Genomic DNA, 24,964 nt, shown 5'->3' with positions numbered 1-24,964 from the left:
ATTGAGAGATGCTAGTAAAGTATACACACAAATAAGAGCTCAGTGACTTGTGGATAGTCATAGGGGAGGGTTGATTTGAAGAAGGCGTGCTCTTTTTAATATCAAGTGATAGTCAAATATGAGATTGAGTTGAGAGCTGCCAGAGTAAATCATATTGACCCCACATATAGCAACATAATCACACGGTGCCCATCCAAGAAATTACTTCATCTTCAGATGAGAACTTAGAGCTCATCTTATTAGTATCTCCTGCTCTGACTGTATTTATAACCACTCATTTCAGAGTTACTTGATTGTGTCAACAGCAGGGAGAGTTGTCTGATAGATTGTAGCTGTGTAAACCAGTGTTTCTCAACCTTTTAAGTAGCAAGTACCCCCTAACTTCTGAAAATTTTAATAAGTACCCCAACACTCAATTTTCCACTCTGAGAAATACAACCTTTTTCCCCTTTACCTCTGGATGACTGTATTTCCCATAAAGCAGGAGAGTTCTGAGTTCTGCAGTGCTGTGTGGCTGTGGCAGATCACAAAATCCCCTGCTGTTTCTCCCCTCCTTCCTCCTCCCCTTCCTCCATAAAGGAGTAAAGATCAATGCCTGCCAATCACTATGGCCTGATGGCGGGGTCACGTGGTGTTCTCCTCACACATGTGGGACCTTTTGAGGTATGAGCAGGCTCTAGCAGCCCACCAGAGTGGATAGCAGCGCTCCCCATGACCATCCCCAGGGTGGTGCGGACCTGGGGCAAATCACACTGTGTGGGTCCCTCTTAACATTTTTATACTGGTAAAATCTGGGGCTGTGAAAATTGACAAGTAAGCCTGCTGGTAAAGCCCGGCTCCAGGACTGGGCAAGCTGCTGGGCTCTCCGCCTGGCTTTCTGGGCACCAGGCTTTGAGCCGAGGAGGGGAGCTGCCCCCTGGGCAAGTTGCAGTCGGCTGCCCTCTGGCTGCCAGCCCAGGAGGTGGGCGACTGCCACCTGCTCCAAACTGGAGCAGAGGAGACTTCTGCACAGGCTTGGACCCGGGGATGTAGGCAGGAAGCAGCTGCCCATCTTCAAACTGAGGCATGGGAGGCTGTCTCTCGGCTCAGAGCCGGGCCGCGGGTGGCAGCCACCAAGCTGCGAGCCCAGCTTGCATGGTGCAGAAGGTTGCTACTGGGCACCCACCTGGGAGCTGGGACCAGACAGGACCGGGTGGCTGCTGTCTGGCTTCCCAAAAAGCCAGTGGCTGCTGCCCAAGCCTCCGGCTGCCTCCCAGCGTCTCAAAAAGCCGGCGGCTGCTGCTCAGCTTCACAGGACTGGGGCGTTTGCCGTCTACCTCCCAGCTGGGACTGGGCGGGAAGCAGGCGGCTGCAACCTGGCTTTCCCAGAAGTCGGCAGCTGCCACTCACCTCCCTTCACTGGATTTTTCACCGCGTACCCCCTGCCTGTGTCTTGCGTACCCTCAGGGGTTCGCGTACCACAGGTTGAGAAACTATGGTTTAAACAATGAGGGACTCCGTTAATGCTGGAACAGAACTCCTCAGAAGCCTAGTGCAACTTCTGCTATATCTGTTTGCATCACACAGTGATGTACAACATTAAATCAACTTTGGGTTTGAACAGACAGGGAGGTTCAGTTTACAGTAGCATATTGGCACCATTTTTTTCCATCGCTTCCGTGATCCAGTAGCTGATCCAATTAAAAGCTCATGGTGTGTTTACCTCTTATGTGGTAGCCACAAAAAGTTTTCTCCAGAACCTGGAAAGGAACACGTACTTCTCAAGACAAATTAGTATAATATTTTCTTCAAATGAATGAAGATAATAGAAGTAGGGGAGTTAAATGATGAGCTAAGTCTTCTGCAAAAAATAAATCAGTTAGCTTTCTTTTGTTTACCAGACAAAATTGAATGTTTGAACTGTAATAAATTATTATCATGAACAAATATTTATGTACCAATATGTATATGTTGCTGTGATTTAGGCATGGGGAGATCTTTTAAAAGTTCTGAAATATTCTAGAAGATTTCAGGAAGTGGTAAAGGGGGTAAACAGTTTCATAATATATCACTAAAACTGTTCCAACACAATGCAAAATTGACTCAATTGGGTGATGAGGTAGGAGAAGTGACATGAAAGATTGCTTTCTACTTTACCATCCCCTGTCAGTTGATCTCACAGCAACATGCACAACAATAGGATTCCCATCCGGTGGCTGCTTGTGTGAACATCTCTCCTGTAGTAAAAATTCTGTGAATGTGGCTCATTAGTATGATTTTTGGCTGCATAACCATGGCTGAACCAAGTCTTCTTGGAGCACCAGCATTGCCAGATGTCAGAACTATGCCCACTGAAAATGCAATTAAAATTTTGAATCAGTTTAAACTTTTGCCATGTTTTCTACGGTAAAATTAATTATATAGTTTGAGGTCCCTGAGAGAAAAAATACTTAAAATATCATACAATGTATTTCTATTTTTAAATTGTTAATATATCAGACTGTCTTAAATATATGACTGAATAACCTGGTTAATCTCTTTAGTTTGTTTTAGATCATAGCCCTCAGAAATGTCCAGCTAATTCCTGTTCAACTTTTCCAGCTAGAGTATTTTATTTCACTGAAATGAATACATTCACAGGGAAATCAGAAGTGTTTCACTGTGCCCAGTATGTTGCCAATAGAATCAGTGCATCCACTGTGAATCCAATACATTTGAACTAGATTTTATTACAAAGTTTTGTGCAGCTCTCAGTGCCATGTCTTGTGACTTTAAGCAACCTGCAGTTAGTCCATCAAATTGAGCCTTATTGTTGAACTTTGTGAAAAGTGGTGTTGGGTTTTTTTAATTAGTTTTAAAAAAAATCCATATAAAATTAAGGAACATTTCACCTGTGAAATGGACTTGCACCCTACTTAAAGTTTAGGGTACAAAGCAATGTTTCTGGAATGCAGAGAATGTAGTCCTTTTTTGCCTAATTCAAAGGACTGGTTGAAACTAATCTTTCTGTTTTGCCTTATGAATATGTGGTCAGTCAATTTACAGCTGTTACTTTACACACTATTGTTTTAGGATGTAAGGATGGTAGAAATATAACTTCATAATGCTAGCTATGTCTTGCTCTGTTATATGAAGAACCGAAAATCCCTGAAAAAGTTAATCTTTAATTTAACTTTCTTAGTGAAATTATTCTAGTGGCTATTTTCTTTTTGCTGGCTCATAATGTGATTCATGCTAATATGTTGCATGCCATGAATTGAGTTCAAAGGGTTTCCAGTGATGCATCTTTCCTATAACCATTGATTAACTTGTTTTTTTAATTGATAACCAACTAATGAGGGTCATTGAAATTAAATCGGAGTATCTTCATTTTGGACACAATGGCATCTTAAATTTCCTAAATAACAAAATGAGCTGATTGGAGCACGAACTCCTCTACAAGATGTTGTCTTGTCACCTCTAAAGCACCACACTACCTTTGGTATATCTTGAAAAAAATTATAGGGTAAGATGAGAGGGTTATTTAGTGTTTGAAGTATTAAAATATGCAAGATGAACTTCTTGGATTACATGGGGACTCTTACATTGTGAACCTGAGCCGCCGCCCCCCCCGCCCTTTCTGTCTTCTTTAAACCCATTACACTCACACACTCAGCGTGCATTCTACCCATGACTTCACTGCTCCTCCCCCTACCCCAAGGAAAAGCGTTCTCGGTCACAGCAGTTTTCAGATCTGGGTAGTAATATACACAGTCTCCAATTTCAGTCTTACAACTCCCTACTTAGTCACTAACCAGAAACAAAGGCAGTCTTGTAACTTCCTTAGGTGCAATGTAAATTTTTCAAAGTATGGAAAATAAGGCAATAGTTCTCTTGATTAGGAAAGCAGAAGAGAAAAGAATGTGTTACAATGTACATTTAACGTCAGCAAAAGTTCGGCATGTAATTTTTCAAAGTGTGAGCAACTTACCAAAATTAATTTTGGGGGCAAAGTTCAACTGTTACACAGACAGCACTGAACATACTTATCACTGTATAAATTATAAGGAATAAATGATACTTGAACCTGCTTAACCAAAGTATTGACAGATGAGTGAATAAAGGATGATTGAGTGTACATACCTCAGCTGCAGTATCGGCCAAGGCCATTAAAAACTATGAAGTATGTTATTACTGATTTGTCACATTTTGGATTTCCATGCCTTTTCACCATCGTGCTGTGTGATGGCATTTCATTTTACCATTTTAAATTGTGTCAGCTGCAAATGAAAGGAAACTAAATTAAAACAGCCGGAGAAGAATGATACTTCAAATAATTTAGCATGTAAATAGACAATTTAAGAGGACAAACGGGACAACTAACTGTTAATAGCCAGAAAATAGATGAGGCAATATATTACAGACTGATCGTCAGTTATCAGGATGCCAAGTTTTACACTAATACTGTTACAGGTATTTTGTCTAGCTTATAAGTGTTATAAAACTGGGGAAAAATCATAAAATTAAATTAGGATGAAGCAACTATAGCAAGAAATAACTACTGTGTAAATGGTGGGATTGGTAGTCCAGTTCCAAGATGTTTAAAATAACAAATACAGTTCAGCGTTCATTTTATTTTTTTAAATATGAACTCTAACCCAAAAGAATGTTTCCTTGCAGTTTCAGTTTGTGTTGCTAGTTCAGGCAACATTATTCAATCTGTCCATCTGTAGGCATGTTTAGTTCATACAGATAGAAGAAAATGCCAGTTAATTAGAAATGCTGATGGGAGAGCTGCATTTGACACTTGTTCTTTACATGCTCGTCTCCGCAATTTATGGATTCCTTTCAGGAAATTCAACAGTAATCTCTAAATTACCTAGTACCTTTTGATGCTTGAGGTATTCTCTGAGGTGAGTAATGTGAAATCAAATTACTCTGATTTACACACACAATCACAAGTAATGAAGAGCAAGAGACAGAAATAGAATCAGAATCATAGAATCATAGAGTTGGAAGGGACCTCAGGAGGTCATCTAGTCCAGCCTTCTGCTCGAAGCAGGACTAACCTCAGCTAAATCATCCCAGCCAGGGCTTTGTCAAGCCGCAGCTTAAAAACCTCTAAAAATGGAGATTCCACCACCTCCCTAGGTAACCCATTCCAGTGCTTCACCACCCTCCTAGTGAAAAACTTTTTCCTAATATCCAAGCTAGTCCTCCCCCACTGCAACTTGAGACCATTGCTCCTTGTTCTGTCATCTACTACCGTTGAGAACAGCCTAGCTTAATCCTCCCTGGAACCCTCTTTCAGGTAGTTAAAGGCTGCTATCAAATCCCCCCTCATTCTTCTCTTTTGCAGACTAGACAAGCCTAGTTCCCTCAGTCTCTCCTCATAAGTCCTGTGCTCCAGCCCCCTATTCATTTTTGTTGCCTTCTGCTGGACTCTCTCCAACTTCTCCACATCCTTTTTGTAGTGGGGGGCCCAAAACTGGACACAATACTTCAAATGCGTCCTCACCAATGCCGAATAGAGGGGAATAATCACTTCTCTCGATCTGCTGGCAATGCTTCTACTAATGCAGCCCAATATGCTATTAGCCTTCTTGGCAACTAGGGCACACTGCTGACTCATATCCAGCTTCTTATCCACTGTAACCCCAAGTCCTTTTCTGCAGAACTGCTGCCTAGCTCGTCGGTCCCCAGTCTGTAGCTGTGCATGGGATTCTTCCGTCATAAGTGCAGAACTCTGCACTTGTCCTTGTTGAACCTCATCAGATTTCTTTTGGCCCAATCCTCCAATTTGTCTAGGTCACTCTGTATCCTATCCCTACCTTCCAGGGTATCTACCACTCCCCCTAGCTTAGTGTCATCTGCAAACTTGCTGAGGGTGCAATCTATCCCATCCTCCAGATCATTAATGAAGATGTTGAGCAAAACTGGCCCCAGGACTGACCCCTGGGGCACCCCGATTGTGACTGGCTGCCGGCTAGACATCGAGCCTTGCATGGTACTGAGGTGAAGATAACACTCTACATTAGACTTCTTCCTGTCTCTAATCCCCTTTATAAAACTGTCCATCAACTGAAGCTGAGCTGTTTAATATTGCCAGAGAGCACTGAGTGCATTATGTTCTAGAACAGGTATAAGCACAAGTAATTCCAGGTCTTTTTCTCCTCCCAGAGACTGTGGGTTTTACTACTGCATTTTTAATCAGAAGCCCCAATTTATCGCTTTTAGTTGAATCGGATTGCATTTTGAGTGAATCCAATAACTTTCTCAGGGAAATTTTATTTTTAAACCATTTTAAAACAAGTTGAATAGTCAACTGCATTTTGCAGAAACATAAATTCCAACATTAAGCTTAATTTATTTTTGTACATATTACATTTTTGAAGCACATATTTTGTAACTTTGCTTGACTTCAATGTATTAAAAAAATCAACCCCTATAAATTAGAATCTACTAGATTTTGAGTCCAAATATTAATCAATATTAGCTTTCCTTGATTTTCAAATGTTTTTTAAACAAATATACAGTGTTTCACATTTTCTATCTTCTTAGGTGCAATAAGAGAATAAAAATAAATAAAAGTAATACTAGGGCTCCATATTATGTTGTCCTGTAAATTGACAAAGGTCTACATAGGAGCTCTGGAGTTAAAGAATGAACTTTTGGATTTTTTTTGGTGTTAAGAGCAATATAGCAACATTGTGGTATGTGTTATGCCTGGGTCCTGCAGGATTTTGTGATTGTAACACACATGGCTTTAACTGAGTGACTTATTTCTCTATTGCTCCAAGAGAAGCTACTTGCAATGGTGATGCTATAAACAGTATGGTGGTGGGGTCAATGAAGGTTTTGGGGGTTGTAGGAAGGAAGTGATGGCTCTAGGATGAAGGTTTGGTAAACTTTAGTTCTGGGTCTGAACCACCATGACAGGAAGGAAGCCACATTTGCAAGCCTCAGAAATGCACTAATATTATATTATTTAAAATACTGTGCCTATAACAGCAGAAATGAGGATTTTCTGGCATAGGTCAGATGGTGGACACTGAATGAGCCACATCCACTGTGGTCAACAGAAGTGGATAGAGTCATAAATCATAGAAGTATAGGACTGGAAGGGACCTCAAGAGGTCTTCTAGTCCAGTCCCCTGCATTCAAGGCAGTTCTAAATATTATCTAGACCATTCCTGACAGGTGTTTGTCTAACCTGCTCTTTAAAATCTCCAGTGATGGACATTTCACAACTTCCCTAGGCAATTTATTCCAGTGCTTAACTACAATTTATTCCATTGCTTAATTACTCTGACAGTTAGGAAGTTTTTCCTAATGTCCAACCTAAATCACTCTTGCTGCAATTTAAGTCCGTTGCTTCTCGTCCTATCCCCAGAGGTTAAAGGGAACATTTTTTCTCCTTCTTCCTTTTATGTACTTGACAACTGTTAATCATGTCCACCCTCAGTCTTCTCTTCTCCAAACTAAACAAACCCAGTTTTTTCGATCTTCCCTCATAGGTCATGTTTTCTAGACCTTTAATCACTTTTGTTTCTCTTCTCTGGACTTTCTCCAATTTGTCCACATCTTTCCTGAAACATTGCACCCAGAACTGGACATAATACTTCAGCTGAGGCTTAATTAGTGCGGAGTGGAGCAGAAGAATTACGTCTTGTGTCTTGCTTACAACATTCCTGCTAATACATCCTAAAATGATATTTCCTTTTTATGCAGTAGTGTTATACTGTTCACACATATTTAGCTTGTGATCCACTATTACCCCTAGATCCCTTTCTGCTGTACTCCTTCCTAGAGACTCAATTCCCATTTTGTACGTGTGCAAGTGATTATTCTCTCCGAAGTGGAGTACTTTGCATTTGTCCTTGTTAAATTTCATCCTGTTTACTTCAGACCATTACTCCAGTTTGTTCAGATTATTTTGAATTTTAATCCTATCCTCCAAAGTATTTACAAGCACTCCCAGCTTGATGATATGCTCAGACTTTATAAGTGTACTCTCTATGCCATTATCTAAATCATTGATGAAGATATTGAACAGGACCAGCCCTTGCAGGACCCCACTTAATGTGCTCTTCCTTGTTGACTGTGAATCACTGATGATTACTCTCTGGGAACATTTTCCAATCACTTATGAATCCACCTTATAGTAGCTCCATGTAGGTTGTATTTCCCTAGTTTGTTTATGAGAAGGTCATGCAAGACAATATAAAAAGGCTTATTAAAGTCAAGATATACCATATCTACTCCTTCACCCTATCCTCAAAGCTGGTGAAAGAAAGCTATTAGGTTGATTTGACATGATTTGTTCTTGACAAATCCATGCTGACTATTCTTATCACTTTATTATCTTCTAGGTGTTTGCAATTGATTGCTTAATTCTTTGCTCCATTGTCTTTCCGGGTACTGAAGTTAAACTGACTGGTCTGTAATTCCCTTGGTTGTCCTTATTCCCCTTTTTATTGATTAGCACTTTAAATATAATAATTTAGACATTGCAAAAAGTACCAGACTTCCTATCTTCAAAGTTTTCCATGAGATAGGTAACATTTGATTCCGTTAATGTAGACATATTACTAAACTGACCTTTTGTATCAGTATTGCTATTTGCTAGTACTTGTGATAAGTAGTAAACATAAAATGTCTGACATTCTATTCCCTCATCTCCTTTATTTTTAATTCCCTTCCCTTACTTGCACCCATTTTCTTTCAGCATTCCTTGCCTTTTTTCTTACATCCCTACCCTCTTTGCATCCTTGTCCCTATCTCACTTTCAAAATAGGGTTTTCCAAAATGCTGGGACAGTTAGGAGAGCCATAAACCACCAGCTAAGGCCTGGCTAAAATACAGATTTTTCAGTTGTATTCCTTGGCGTTGAGAACATTGAACAGTGACAGAAAAACTACAATCTTAGCTACTTTATCTCTGACTATTTTCCAGTAATCTTTGACATGGGAATTTCCTACTGGTTAGGTCCATGATTGTGAAATGGCTGCCATTTGTCCCATCTTGAAAAAAATCTGGATTTAATTCCTGTGGCATTATAAAGGTACATTAGGTAGTTGTATCATAAGGTTATATGCTGACCACAACATTTAAAAAAAAAAGTATATCTTTTATGTATGAGAACAATGTTTGGATGTTTAATTGTCTGCCTGATCGATTACATTAGGAAACACTTAGGTCAGGTCTACACTGCATGGTTAGGTTGACTGAAGACAGGTTATGTCGACCTAACTCTGTAAGTGTCTGCCCTACTGCTCCCGCCGATGTAAGTGCCCCTCTACACCAAATTAATAAGTCCATCTCCACAAGAGGCATATCACTTAGATTGATGTAGATAGGGTGACACAATGTCTGTGTCGACACTGTGTTACTTACATCGCCTCTCAGAATCCCACGAAGCTCATAGCTATGAGCCCTGCTGCCCACATGGGCTCCACACACAGCCCTGCTGCCAGGTGCTAACAGCCTGGGCTGTGGGTTCCGTGCAGAGCTCAGAGCTGCTATAAGTGCCTGGCAGTGGGGCGCACAGAGCCGACAGCTCGGGCTGTCAGCACCCAGCAAAGGGGGTCACTGCTAGGGCTGTCAGTCCCCCCACACTTGCCCCACTTAAGTCAGCGCAAGCACTCCTGGTGAGGACATGCACCACCAACAGAAGGAGGATAGTATGGACAGTAATTACTGCGGTGTCTCTACATTGATCTAACATAGGTCAACTTAATTGTGTAGTAGAGACAAGGCCTGAGTTGAGGCAACCTCAGACTAAACCTCTGTTTCCTAATTCCTCAGAATCTGTGAAAGCTGGATATCCTGCCTGTTTTAAAGTGAACAGATTGCATTCTATAGGAGTCTAACAAACTCTAGAAGTACTGGTAATTCAATACATTTTTACCGTTATTTTCTGTAGAGATTAACAGATTTTCTATTTAGTTATCTAGCTTAGTTCTTTAGAGTCTCTCACTTCCTATCCTTGATAAAGATCTAATACTGAGTGGATTAGAATTTGACAGTTCTCCAAGATTTAGAAAGGCTGTTGGCTAGTTTCCATTCTGTTTGCAGCTACTTGATCCACCATGCTACCCAGGAGATTGAATTTCACATCTTAATTCTTCCTAATTTTGCCTCCCTGCTGCCACTGGAGAGCATTTAATTAAATTTGCTAAATTCTGGAGTGCTTGTGAAATGTATTGGATTGAGAACCCAGAATACATGAATCTTCCATCTACAAAACAGCTCCAGCATGGCAATGTGGTCTAGGCATCTCCACTCTACTAATTAACTACCTGGGTTAATCAGATTTATCTCTAACAGCATGAGCTGATTGTGAAACAGAGACCTAGAGGTGAAAGTCTTTTTTTGCTGTTACCAACTTTTGAACTTTCAGTCCCTTACAATCCTGTGCTTGAAGATCATCGAAATGTAGGACTGGAAGAGATCTCAAGAAGTCAACTAGTACAGCCTCCTGCACTGAGGGAGGACCAGGAAAATCTAGACCATCCCATAAAAGGTGTTTGTCTAAGCTATTCTTGAAAACCTCCAAGAACGGGGATTCCACAAGCTCCCTTAGAAGATTATTCCAGTGCTTTCACTTCTTGTCCTACCTTCAGTGGACATGGAGACTAATTGATCACCTTACTCTTTATAACAGCCATTAACATATTTGAAGACTGTCATCAGGTTCTTCTGCCCCCCCCCCCCCACTCCCTTCCTCCCCCCTCAGTTTTCTTTTCTCAAGAATAAACATGTGCAGTATTTTTAATCTTTCCTCTTAGTTCAGGTTTTCTGAACCTTCTATCATTTTATCTATCATTCTATCAGTAGTACTCCTCTAGACTCTCTCCTATTTGTCTACATCTTTCTTAAAGTGTGGTGCCCATAGTACTCCCGGTGAGGCCTCACCAATGCCAAGTACAGTGGGACAATTACCTCCCAGTACTTACATATAACCCTAATACTAACCCTCTTAATATGCCCCAGAATAATATTAGCCTTTTTCACACCTGCATCGCATTGTTGACTCTCATTCAGTTTGTGATGCACTATAACATTTGATCCTTTTCTGCAGTACAACTGCCTAGCTTGCTCAGTGATTCCCCATTTTGTGTTTGTTCATTTGATTTTTCCTTCCTAAGTGTAGTACTTTGCATTTGTCATAATTGATTTTCATCTCGTTGATTTCAAATCAGTTCTCCTGTTTGTCATGATTGTTTTGAATTCTAATCCAGAATGGTAGCATCCCCTCCCAGGTTGATGTCATTCACAGATTTTATAAGCATACTTTCCACTCTACTATCCAAGTCACTAATGAAAATATTGAATAGTACTAGACCCAGGACAGACCGCTATGGAACCCCACTAGGTATGTCCTCTCAGTTTGACAGCAAACCATTGATTTTCAACCAGTTGTGCACCCACTGTATAGTAATTTAATTTAGACTACATAGTAGAATAAGAAATGTGCATGTCCAGATCTAGAGAGCAAGTAAGCTGGTTGCCATGATGGAGGGTTCCTTATTTGCTGTAAATAATCTCTGGAGGCTGACATTCTTTAGCCAGATCAAATGGTGTTATTTAAATAAGTAAATTTCAAATGTATTGTGGTTGTGGATAATTAAAATTTTCTTATGAGCTCAAAGAGCTAAAAATTTGTATAGATAGTTGTATGGTAACAAAGGTTATTAACTTGTTATAATTCCATTGTTGTAGACGGGATGAATCTAAGCAAGGTATCCGAATAGAATTTTTTAGAAGCTCTGGAACTACCTTATTGTAGTTTTGTTGTATTGTCATAGCACTGGAGTGGAGTTAGCTGAAAAATCTAGTGTTTCCCCAGAAGTACAAATCCTGTTGTAATTTATTTCGAGAAGCCAGTGCAGAGAACTGCTGTAGATCTGAATTTGATTAAATTACATTATTTGATTTGCCTTAAAAACAACCAACAAATACACAGTCATGGATGTCACGTATTCCATGATTTTCCAGGACCTCTGTGAGTTCTTTTGGGGCAAGCCTGTAGCAGCTGGCAGCTCCTGGGGCCACCAGACAGCTGACCGGGGGCCAGCCCTGGGGCCACCAAGCAGCTGACCAGTGGCCAGTCCTGGCCCGCTGAAGCAGCAGCCGAGCTTGGGTCAGTCCCATTACGACTTTAGGAGCAGCAGTCAGTCCCTGCACCAGGTTCAGCGGCAGGGCTGGAGCAGCTGCGAGCCCTGCAGCGTTCTGTTTGTCCCCCACCTCCAGGTATTTTTAGTAAAAGTCAGGAACAGGTTGCAGGCTTCCATGAATTTTTGTTTATTGCCCGTGACCTGTGCTTGATTTTTATAAAAATAACCATGACAGAATCTTAACCTTACTCATAAGTTACAAACAAACAATTCTCCATATGCCTAGGACACGGGCATTTGATTTCATAAGGCCTTAGTAGCTCACTGAACATGTAATAGTTCACTGTTGGTCATAACAAAAGCCAGGATTTGTATATGAGTTTACTATGTTAAAGTCTGTTATAGAGCCATTACCCTTTCAACCCAGTGTTAGGATAAAGGTATCTGCATGCATTTTTGATAGAGTTTGAGAATACTTACGATCCTCTAGATTTGAAAGAGAGAACTATGCTATCTCGTTTATTGTTCTCAGGATTTAGAATAATTAAGGAGCATCCATACACTGACTCAAAACATCCAGCCAATTATTTAAAATTATGAAAACAAAATGCAACTCAATCAGCTCACCCTTTCTACCAAGTAGCAGCACACATATTACCCTCATACCAATAACCCACATATTGCTCATCAAAGCAAAACAAATAGGCCCTGGAGTGTGCCCTGAAAGTCAGAAAATCTAGGCTATTTTGGACTATGATCAGGAGTGCATTCCAGAGTCCTGGGGTCCTTGTGGAGAGTGCTCTGCCAGCTGCCCCCTTTCTACTATATCAAGGGGAAATTTAGCATTGTTGACTCCATGGGCCACATAATGATGAAGAATGTAATGAAGAAATATCCAGGCTTTTTTATTTTGAGTAGTTAATGTAACAAGCAATTAAATAATAACTTTATTCTTTAACTTCTCTCATCAGTGGGTCTGTATCTTAATGGACAGTTTACTACATAAGTTCCCTTTTTTGTTAAAAATAAAATAATATAATTTAATTATTTTAGTGTATTCAAAAGATGGCTATCCTGGTGCCTGATTTTTCTGTTTACCGGCATAACAGATACAGCACCAGCAGCTACTGAGCAAGTGTATCACTCTGCCCTTATACTTCAATCCTGTGTAGAAGGAAGCACCTCAAAAGTTTCAGTGATCCAGCTCCAGTTCTTAGCAAATGAACTGAGGCACATTTTTTTCGCATAACCCATTGAATGGCCTCAGATGGTAATCACTTTTAGTCTCTGCAGAGCTGGTTTGGATTCAGACTAACATCCTGAAGGTGAAAGACTTTTGTCATTACCAATACTCTGGGCTAGGAGGAAACTATAATATAGTATTATGTTCTTTTGTGTTTTGCCATTTAAATCATGCTATACCTATTCTTCCTCAAGTGACAGGTTGAAGTTCCTTGCTTTTTTTCTTCTTAACACCTAGTCATTTTCTGTGATATTTACTGGCTATTATAGTAGTTAGAACCAACTTACAATATCTTGAGTTCTACTTGCAGAAGATATTACCTATCAAATCACATGTAATCATTTAAAGATAGAAACAAGAGTGACAAATCACTAGAATATAAAGTGTGCATACATACTTTAGAACTTTCTCTTCATACTAACTTTGAACTTGGTCATTTTCTTGTAAAATAATTTTTTTAACTAATAACTGTGTTGTCTGTTAGAGGTTTTACTTATCTCACCATAGCGCTCATTTTGAAAACTATATGTTCTTTATCTCCTGACTGGATGCCTAACTAGATATTTTACAGCAAAGTGAGAAAAAAGAGAAATCATCATAATCAACACTGAAAAATACTGCGATCAAATCATTGAGTAAACAAAAGTCAGCTAGAATTTAGCCTGTGATGTGAACATTTCTGCAACTTATTTTCAACTTGGTTAAACATCTCTGAAGGCATGTTGCTGCGTTTCCATGGGAAATATAAAATATTAATGCACACTTTCATGTTTTGTTGTGACACTTCTCTCACTTTCTTTCCCAAAAGCATTGTGTTCTTTGTGGATTTTTTTGAACATCGTCCACTTTAAACATAATCTTTTTCAAGTTTTCTGGTGAGAGTTCTTTACTAAATAAATAGATCTTGTTTCCATTGTAATCTATATCATTCTTTCTTCTAATTATTTCAGAGTTATTTGCACAATAGATCACCATTCTTTTCTGTGAACAGAATAGCTTGTCTACTTGACAGTGTACTCACAATAAAGCTAATAGTCTTGCTTTATTTTCAGCAAGCAGCTGACAAATAAAAAAGTGGTGGGGATTTGAAGGTATAATATGTAGTTCTATTTTGTAAGAGACTTGTGCTGAGCATAAGACTGAAAGTGAGAAATCCCTGAGTTCTCTCCTGACTCTGAAATAAAATTCCCCCTCAGTGTTTGGCAGTTCAGTTAGAGCTGGAATCTTGTAAAGAGTCCCAGAGAGTACAGGGGAAATGCACGGGCATTTGCACGTACACAGTGAGTACGATTACTGCAGCTGCAAGTACATACCAAGCATTGCTTACAAAAATAATTAGCTGTCAACATTTGTGCAGTGTCTGAGGCTCTCCTTTCTTTCTTAAAGTCGGGCCCTTAACCTATCGGCTCAGTTTTCCCATTTTTAAAATGTGGCTAAAAGTAAATTCTATGGGGATGAGTTGTAGAAAGCGGCATGTCTTATGTTAGAGATAGACACATGACGAAATGAAGCTGGGACAAAACCTTGAGGTGCTTCCTCCAACTTAGGGTTGAAAGGTGCTATCATAGAGACATCAGAGATACCTAAGACAAAAGGAGCTATACAAGTGCAAGTGTCAGAATTATGATAAAGGAAGTGTTACAAAAAGAGTGAGACAGAATGCTAGGAAGCAGAAGCTGATGTAGCACTCTGGTAATTGCAACTACAACAAGTAGTTGCCCTGGAATAGTCCTTATTGGAGAGAGTTGTGCCTAATGGGTGGATTGGGATAGGCTGAGGAGAGCCCAAAAGGCTAATTAGCCCATTATTCAAGAGGTGAAAAAGGCATAGGAAGGATGTGCAAACTGGGGGAGAGAGACTAGCAGGCATTTCAGAGACAGAAGAGATCTTCCGGGGGAACCGACTCTTTCCCTGCTGCTCCTCCCCTTCTTGGCTGAATGAGCTAAGGATTGTATGCTTTTGTAAATACAAAGCTGCACAAGTTTGTAAGGGTGGTGGGGAGAACAGGTTGAAATAAACCCTGAGGTGTGTGTGGCCAGGAGGAAGCACTCCAAACAGTTTGTGGCTAGAAAAGAGACGAGTAAACAACAATTTATATATTGAATTAAAAAACACATTCAGACAAAGGTCGTCTTAGTGAATTAATTTTAATGATGGGGATGAGTAATCTCAACCTACACAAAGCCTTAACATTGCTTTAATAAAACCTGAAGTTAGTATGATTAATGTAAATCTTTTTTTCTTTCTTTCTCCTTTTAATGATCTCAGACCATGACTGCATCTACAGTGAAACTCAACCATGAGCAGAATCTGGATTACACACAACCTCGTGTATAGTTCAGCCTTCATGTGTTTTTATCATAATACAAATGTATAAATCCTTAATGCTCTTAATACCATCCATATGTTGCGCAAAAATCCTCAGAAATCTGTAAAAATGAAAATCAAGAAGATAGTTATGGATTCAGAATGCTCAAAACAGTCTTAAGCCATTCTAACAGCTAAAGATTTGTCAGCTGGATCCTAATACTCCTAAATCTCTAAAATAACAAATGCTGCCTTCTACAACTCCATCCCATTATATCTGAGCATCTTAAATCATTTTACTAGAAAAAAGAGAGCGCTCTACTTCTAAATCGAAAGCCTAACTGTGGCATCTGTGCCACTGCCCCCAAGTGCTGTCCTTATGTCTCACAATCAGGAGAGCTTTTCTTAGATTTATGCTTCTGGACATAAGGACAACTAGAAGTCTTTGGAAATGCTAAGGTGTTCGCTCTCTCTCTCTCTCTCAGATTATCATCATCCTTACCCAGTCTTTAGCTAGGAATGATACTTGTTTTTCCCTTTTTTAGCATGTGTTCATTTGATGTTTACTTTAAAGTATTTTTGAAAGTGATAATAGGCAATTAAAACTAGGCATTATATAAAAAATCCTGACATCTGATTCCTCAGCCTATGCAAAGAGAACAATACACTTCTCAAGTTTTGTCATATATGCTTTCCTTGCACATAGGGCCACACTCACTCTTACAATACCAGTCAAAGACAGGCTGTTTTCTTCCTCCTCCAGTTTAAATCTAAGAGCTTTTTAATGTGTAGGTCATTACTAGTCTTGAGACAACTGTGCCAATAGGAGTAAGGATTTCTGCTAGCTACTTTATCCTTTGTTGGGAGCCTTTTGTTAAGAAAGGATTGTTTTCTTCCTTTCATGCCAGCCATTCACATCTCTGATTTTCTGTATTTTTTTCACATTCACTCAAAATAAGCTGATGCACCAGCACAGCTTTATAATGAATTTTCTATTTGGTTAGATGAAACTTGGATTGTTATGACTAATCGAATTACTTCTCTGAAGACAGAATTTCTAAATAAAATGATGGGGTAAAGCGATTACAGTTGTAACCCTTCAAAGCATAAAAAAATGTTATGCTAATCCGCTGTGAATGGGCCGAATTAAAAAGGAGAGGGGGGAAAAAAGAATGCCTTGGAAAGAAGAGGAGATATGAAAAGACCACTGTGTCATTTATTCCTCATCCATTCAAACTCTGTTGCTATAGTAAAAAGTAGTGGTAAACTGGGTTGTTTTACCTTTCATGTCTGTCATTCAAATTGTTAGTTTTAAATTGTCTGAACTCCTGAATACAAATCCAGAGGGAAAGAGAGAGAGCGGGTGTGGCAAAAACAAGTTTGACAGAGAGAAAGACAATAAGCATATGTATTCTTTAAAGCTACTAAACTTGCTCCTTACCTGTAGAGTTATTTAAAACAATTGGCCTGTCATATAAAATCAGCAGATGTACTGTGAGTGAGCAAAGCAAAGCATTAAGATAATTTAAACAACAGCCAGCAGCAACAAAACTATGTTTTTACTGGATGTATTTAAGGCCCAGCTGTGAGAATCAAGACACCAGGGTTATACTCTCAGCTTTGTTGCAAACTTCTTGTGTGACCTTGAGTAGATCACCTAATGACTTTTGTGCCTCAATTTCTTCATCTGTTAAACGGAGGTATTGTATTACTGTACCTCACGTGTATTGTGAGGCATAAGTTAGCATTTATAGAGAGTTTTGAGATCTTCAGATGAAATGTGTTGTTAGGGATGAGTATAATTACCATCCACATATTAACTAGTTGAATACTGTGAGGTCCTGTCCCTTTAAATGTTTGAGCACTTCCCACTCTTCAGTCCAGAAGGCACAAAGTCCAACGGGAGAGGGGAGAAATGGCAACTATTTGGGGCAATGTTGGTGAGGTTGATGAAAACCGCAAATCATGGGTGGCGTCCCTTGACTATTTTGAGTGGTTTCTAGCTTATAACTCCATTCCAACAGACAGAGATTTTCAACCTTATAGACAGTGATGGGTTGTGGCATGATCTGTTGGCTCGAACTATGTCTGGAACTGCCACATAGACTACAATTACTGCAGCAATGCAGGAACATTTTACTCCTGCCCCATCAATAATAGCAGAATGATATCTGTTCTATCAGCAGCATTAGGGAAGTGGTGAGTTGGCAGCACAGTTTGTTGCTGGTCTAAGAAAGTTGTCAGAACATTATCAGTTGGGTAATGCCCTACTTGACCAATTTTGTGTCTGGAGTACACAATGACCAAATCCAAAAAACGTTACTGTCAGTATCAGGGTGTACGTTCAAGAAGGCTGTTGAAATAGCTATTGCTACGAAGACCATAGTAGAGGATACTCTGGACTTCAGTGTGAACCAAGAAGTTCACCTCCTGAATCAGCGAAACAGAGGACCACGGGAATGTAAGGAATTTCTGTCTGGGTGTTGCACACAAACTATAGATAACAGAAGGATTGCTGAGCATGCCAGGTTTTTTGCAGAAAGTGCCAGAAGAAAGGACATATCACTGTAACCTGCTGTACAGTTTGATGACCAGCAACAGAGTAACCATCCATCCAAGAATATATCTATGAAGACTGAACCTAAGCAATGATGGAAATTGGGAATTCATAATGTGGAAAAAGACGAGCTCTAGTGACACTAATCAAAACTGTTATTGGAGGCTGGAGTCAAGAGTTGTCATCTGGGTCACACCCTTGATCAAGGGAGTTCTAACAAGAATGGAGCTTGATACCAGAGCTGCTGTTTCACTGATTTCTGCATCTACCTATCATCAAATAGTATCACAAATTCCTCTGGAAGAAACCTCCACTGTTTTGAAGATTTATACTGGAGACAAGTTAGTCCCAAAAGGGACACTACAGATGAAAATTCAATATGATGGACAATCAATCACACACAAGGGTAAAACAACAAGGAAAGTAGCCATCATTATTTGGAAGATCATGGCTTAAGGTTGTGGAATCAAAGAATTAATCATAGAATTGATTATAGAATGCCTGGCCTGAAATTGATTATAGAGGGCCTGGCCTGAAACTGGGTAGCCTGAACTGTGATGGAAGCCCTCAGGTTAAATCACTGACAGGATGCCCCAAACTGAGACTGAGATAAAGATGCTAAAATCCCACAGGATGTCTCAGGACCACCATTTAAATGCAAACTCCTTTTGTGAACTCTAGCCCTTTTGATGTCTGTTAACCGACATCTCCTGTTCTGATAGGTATCAGTACGTGCCCCCCTGTCTTCCTGGCCCCATAGGATGTTACTCCATACAAATTAGCATTTTAACATGTATTGTGTAGCCACCCATCTTTGGGTGATAGCCAGGTACCTGATAACCACATTGTATAATCAAGTGACTCTTTGGTCTTTCCTGTGAAAACATCTGGCGTACCCCATTGTACATATAATTGTCTTTCCTGTCAAGTATAAACTGTTAATCAAATTCCACTATACGATCAACATGTAAATGAACCTAAGCAACCCCTATATAAGTCTTTTGTATCTGGTAGCCAGGTGAAGTACATTTGCCCAGCATCCAGACATGCTGCTTGACTTCCCTATAGCCACCTGGGTTTTCCCTATGGCTATAGTATTCCCCATAGCTATGGTTATGTGATTGTGTGTGTGTCACAATTAAAGCTGCACCCAATCCAACTCTAAAATGTAGCAGTGTGACTTTATTTTTCCTCGACAAGGTGCTTACGGTGAATTGGACCAAGATCAAGGCAATCACAAAAGCACCTTGAAATCTTTAAGAAATACTGGACAGATGCTCCAAAGTTTTTGAAGAACTTGGACAGGTGAGCAACGTGTCAGTGAACTCACTGTTAAGTGTGACAACCAGCCAAAATATTGCAACCACAGAGTTGTGCTTATGCCCTGAAGCCTTTGGTGGAAGTTGATTTGGTCTGTTTAGTGACAATCATAGTTTTATCACCAGTTTCACACAGAAAGTGGGTTATACCCATCATATCAGTAATCAAGAAGAATGACTCTATCCAAATTTGTGGAGCTTTCAAAGTGATGCCAAATCCAGTTTTATGTGGAGACCAGCATCTGCTACCTCTTACTGAAGATTTGTTTGCTACTCTTAGTGGAGAACAATGTATGCATACCTACACATGGAGACTGATCCAGCATCTTGCATATGTCTCTCAGTCAACATGCAAAAAGGCTTATTTTGTTATAACACGTGATCTTTTGGTATCACGTTGGCAACTGCCCTGTCCAGAAAGCCGTGGATGAGATTCTGATTTGGATGACATCCCTGTTACAGGTAAGGATCAAGACACTCATATTCAAAATTTGGATACTATCTTGCAATGTTTGGAAGACCATCGACTGAGAATATGTTGAGACAAATGTGACTTTTTCAAACCTTCATTTGAATAGCTTGGACACATAATTGATGACAAGGCAATCGTTGGAGAAAAGGAAGGCTATTCATCAAGTGCCTTCACTTGAGAATGTGTCACAACTATGTTCATTCTTAGGACTACTTAACTACTATGGTAAATTTCAACCTAATCTGGCAACAGTATTGGCACCTTTACATGAATGGTTACAAGCAAAGGAAAAATGGAAATGGACTAAAGAGTAAGAGTGTGCATTTAAGGTAGCAAAGAAACTGTTGACGTCAGCCAAAGTTCTGTGCATTTCGATGCCTTGCTACCATTGCATTTGGCTTTTGATACTTCACTATATGGACTGGGTGCAGTTCTTTCTCACATTTTTCCTGATTGCATGGAGAAACCAATTGCCTTTGCTTCATGAACACTCTTTACACCTGAAAAGAACTGTGCACAAATAATGCTGAGAGCTTCTCGTTCTATCTTCAGAATTCAGAAGTTCCATACTTTTCTGTATGCTAGACGTTTTATCTTGCTGGCGGATCATTGCCTGTTGTTTTTAATTTTTGGACTGAAACACGTAGTTTCATCATTAAATGCTGCTCATCTGCAATGAGGGTATTGCTACTTTCAGCTCATTCTTCTACTGTTCAGTTCTCTAAAGGGACTCAGCATGGCAGCGCTGATTGGGTTGTTGTGCCTGCCCGCATTGCCATGCTCAGTCCCTTTAGAGAATGGAATAGTATAAGCTCTCATCAACCTAAAGAAACTTCAGATGAGGTGTTCTATCTCAGTTTGATGGATAAGCTACTCATTACTATCACAGACATCAACAAAGAAACCATTATGGATGTTGTACTTTCTCTTGTGAAAAGAATGGTACTACAGTGTTGGATCATAAGAATCCCCGATTTACACGGTTTGTGTCACATCAACATGAATTATCTGTGACTTATGATTGCGTGTGATCATTCCAAAATCTCTTCAATCTCAGATTTTGGAAACTCTTCACAAAGGTCATTTTGGCATTGTATGGATGAAGGCCATAGCCCGAAGTCATGTATAGTGGTCAGGGATCAACAAAGACATTGAGAGGAAGGCAAAATGCTGTACTGCACTGTGAGCAAATTCAGCATGATCCTGGCGCAGCACGTCTGCACCCTTGGTTGTGACTTTCAGGTTCCTTGGACACACTTTCACGTGGTTGCCAGACCATTAGAATGTTATATATGTTTGGTCATAGTCGATGCCCATTTGAAAAGGCCAGATGTTTTTAGAATGATTTCTACTACAGCTACCAAGACCATTGGTCATCTTCATACCTTGCTTAGCCAATTTGGTTTACCGTGACAGTTGGTGAATGACAAAGGACCTCGACTCTGTTCTGAAGAATTTCACAGGTTCCTAGCCTCAAATGGTTTTGTTCCATACCATCATGCTACAAACAGACAGTGGAAGGCTTTGTACAAACAGTTAAAGCATGCCTTAAGAGCTAACAAATCTAGTTTGAATCATCAGCAGAAATTGGCCAATTTCTTGCTTGTCCAGTACACACCACATGCGGGAGACGCCTGCAACTCTTTTTCTTGAAGCAATCTTTGGGTACCTATTAGGACCTGATACATCCTGATGTTGCCTCACGTGTATCCAAATCCCAAGCAAAGCAAATTGATCAGTGATGTGAGACTCATCGTTATTTTCAAGTAGGAGACTTAGGGTGTGTCTATACAGCAAAGAAAAATCCGCAGCTGGCCAGTGCCAGCCGACTCAGGCTCGTGAGGCTCTGGTTGTGTGGCTTTTGTGTTGCTGTGTAGATTTCTGGGCTTGGACTGGAGCCTGGGCTCAGGGACCCTGTGGGGTGGGAAGGTTCCAGAGCCCAGGATCCACCCTGAGCCTGGAAGTCTACACAGCAATAAAACAGTCCCGCAGCCCGAATCAGCTAGCATGGGCAAGCCATGGGTGTCTGGTTGCTGTGTAGACATACCTGTAGTGTGGATTCAGAACTGCAGTTGTGGAATGAAATGTGAACCTGGAGAATTTGTAAAATGCATGGGACCTGTTTTGTTTATGGTAAAACTAGCTTACGGCACTTTATGGAATCAACATATGAACCAGTTGCAGCCTCGACAAGTACCGGAGTCCAGGGTTGTTCCAGTGGGACTTTTTGTTCTTCTGATCAAACTTCGTTCTGTTACAACTCCTTATTTTCATGTCTTGGTGGAAGAAACTTTGGTACCAGGTTCAATTGATTTCTCACAACCAACTGTTCCTTTTGTCCAGGACACTGCCATACCACCATCACTACATTATTCCAAGAGAGTGTAAAAACCAGTTGTGCTCCTGAACATGTAAATTGTTTACTTAGTGAGCTGCTATTCTAGGGCAGAAATAATCCCTTGCAATTTGAGAGTCTGCTGTAGTCCATTCACAACTTTTAATTAGGTTATATAGTGGTTTATGTTAGCCATGTAAACGATGATGTATATATATTTGGGGAGACTTTTAAAGTAGGGTGGAGGAATGTGATGTCCTGTCCCTTTTAAATGTTTGAGCAGTCTCCCCTCCTCAGTGCGAAGTCTCACTTTCATGTTGATTTCACTTTTGCTGCCAGAACAGTAAATGTCTTCACAGCAGACAGCTGTTTTGTATCAACTCCCTCTGTCTGTCTGTCTCTTTCTCTGCTGGGTCCAGATATAACACATACAGAAGTGTATATAGCTTTGCATTAATTAAAGAATACTTACTTGCCTTAATAGGCGGCTCTTATGCATTTTAGAAAACCCAACTGAATATAAAAGGTGAACTGCTTCTATAATGCGTCAAGTTAAGATAGGGTTGCAAAACAGTTTCAATTATAGCTCATTGTTTCACATGTTCATGACTTTCCAAAACATTCATATCTTATGATGACATTTGTCAAAACAATATCTGCCCAAACTGACATTTACAATGAATGTATAATTATATTATTGATTTTCACTATATAAAGTTTTTAATGAAATATTTATGCCAGGGTTGTTTTTTTGTTTGTTTGTTTGTTTTTGTTGTTCTTTCCTTTCCTCCACTTCACTTTTCCTTCTGTATGTTTCTTCTGCAGTTTTCGTTTTAGTCCAATATTTACCTTTCTCTAATACTGTTCTTTCTACTTCTCTCTCTTTCAGACACTTTTTGTTTTCTGGGTTTGCCTTGCTATTTTCACTTTTTCTGTTTTGCCCTTCTATAGTTTTTCTTGCTTCTTTAAGTGCCAGTCCATCTCCTCTTTAAACCCAAACCTTCTCTCCCCGCCCTCACCCTAAATCACCACTCTGTCTGTCACCCTGAGGTACTTTCTCTTTCCCTCCCTTTGGCGTCCAAAGAAAAAATGAGGTGGGGATTCCTGGGGTAGGAGAAACAAGAGAACTTAATTGGGTGTGGAAAAGGGGTCCATCTCCCCAAAACATGTGTGCACATTGTGGTTTCTAGGATGTGCATTTTCATCCCATTCTCCAATTATTGGAGCCTTAGCATGTGTACATAGGATTCTGCTGTTGCCTATTCTTTCATGGCTCTCTGTGCCTCTTCCTATCTGCTCTTTGCTGCCTCAAGTATATTTAAACCTGCCTCAGCACATGGGGGATAGACCTCCTGAGGTCCCTTCCAGACCTACATTTTCTATCATTCAATGAGAGCAGGGGGCAGAGTAGGGAGGAATCTGTGAAAACCAGACAGGAGGTGGAAGTAGAGGCATGCGTTTTAGCCCAACAATGGCCACAACAGCATCCTCTAGCATTCCAGTAAGATGAACTGTAGCCAAGCACTCAGGACCAGATTTTTAATGGTATTTAGGCACATAAAGATGCAGACAGGTGCGTAGTGGGATGCCTGGGGACTGAACTCCCGTTGATTTTCAGTTCCTCAGTTCCCGCGGCTCCACTAATGTGTGAGATTTGAGTTGGATCATGGAAGAAGGTGATGATATGTGAGAGACAAAAATAATGATTATGCTAGACAATAGTTAGGTCTTTAGGCACTGATGAAGGAGTCTTGCAACCAAGCCTCTTTTTAACAGTGTCACCCTTAAAGAAGGATCTGAGACTTGACAATGTAAACTAATGTAAACAGATTGCTAAAATGGGAATGGATGTGCAGCTGTGTTCCATTCTGCAGTGGAAGACGAGGGGCAGGGGCTTTTAAAGTTACCTCCATCCAGGCTTTGGGGCAGTAAGATTGATGGAGTTTGAATTAGGGCATTTTATATGTTATGATGATAGGTGGAATTATTTTAAACAGGGAATGTCACCTGTATGAATGACTGAGATGACACATTTTGATGGAACTTTTTGATATAATTTTGGCACCACATAACTCCAAATTTACTTTTTCCTGAGGCTCAAGGTACAATTTGTATCTAGGTTTCCAGAAATGAAAAGCTTATATGTCAACCTCCGTCCACCACCTGTGCCTTCATATTACCTTTCTTTTTTTTTTTTTTGAATTAAACATTTGTGCTGTCTACAAAAGAGGTCTGAGCTAACAGAGCTATTGTTTCTTAAATGGTTGGTGAATTAATAAAGACAGTGAAACTTGATACTTTACCCTTTACATATTATATTCATTGTACTGTAAAAACGAAGTAGTTTCATAAGTAAACTAAGCATGAAAGGTCAAGATTTACATTTACACTCCCCTCCCCTCCCCGCATTCTAACTGTCATTCTATTGATAAATTATTAGATATTGCTTACATCTAAGAAGGTTTGTTTGGTATTTGCATGTTTTTCTAATTTTAAAGCAATTAATTTGAAATCTGCCTTATATGTTTGTATCTGGGCTGGAGGAACCAGATAGCATTTTTATTGAATCTACCCTACAGTCATTTAACAAAGCTAACTAACTTCTTTTCCCAGTCATTCCACCTTTTAAATTAGTGCTAGGTAAAGACTTCTAT

The 24,964-nt window shown here is 39.9% G+C and overlaps 1 protein-coding gene across 6 annotated transcripts in view; it reads left to right on the top strand.

Annotated features, from left to right (window-relative positions):
- Positions 1-24,964, top strand: part of PTPRK (protein tyrosine phosphatase receptor type K) — a 546,210-nt gene that overhangs the window by 468,422 nt on the left and 52,824 nt on the right. The gene's annotated exons all lie outside the window — the stretch shown is intronic.

The sequence above is a fragment of the Emydura macquarii genome, unplaced genomic scaffold (genome assembly GCF_026122565.2).
Source record: "Emydura macquarii macquarii isolate MOO-44397 ecotype Brisbane River unplaced genomic scaffold, CSIRO-AGI_Emac_v2 contig_1146, whole genome shotgun sequence".
NCBI lineage: Eukaryota > Metazoa > Chordata > Testudines > Chelidae > Emydura > Emydura macquarii.
Note: the sequence above shows the minus strand (reverse complement) of the source record. Positions and strands in the feature narration are given on the sequence as shown.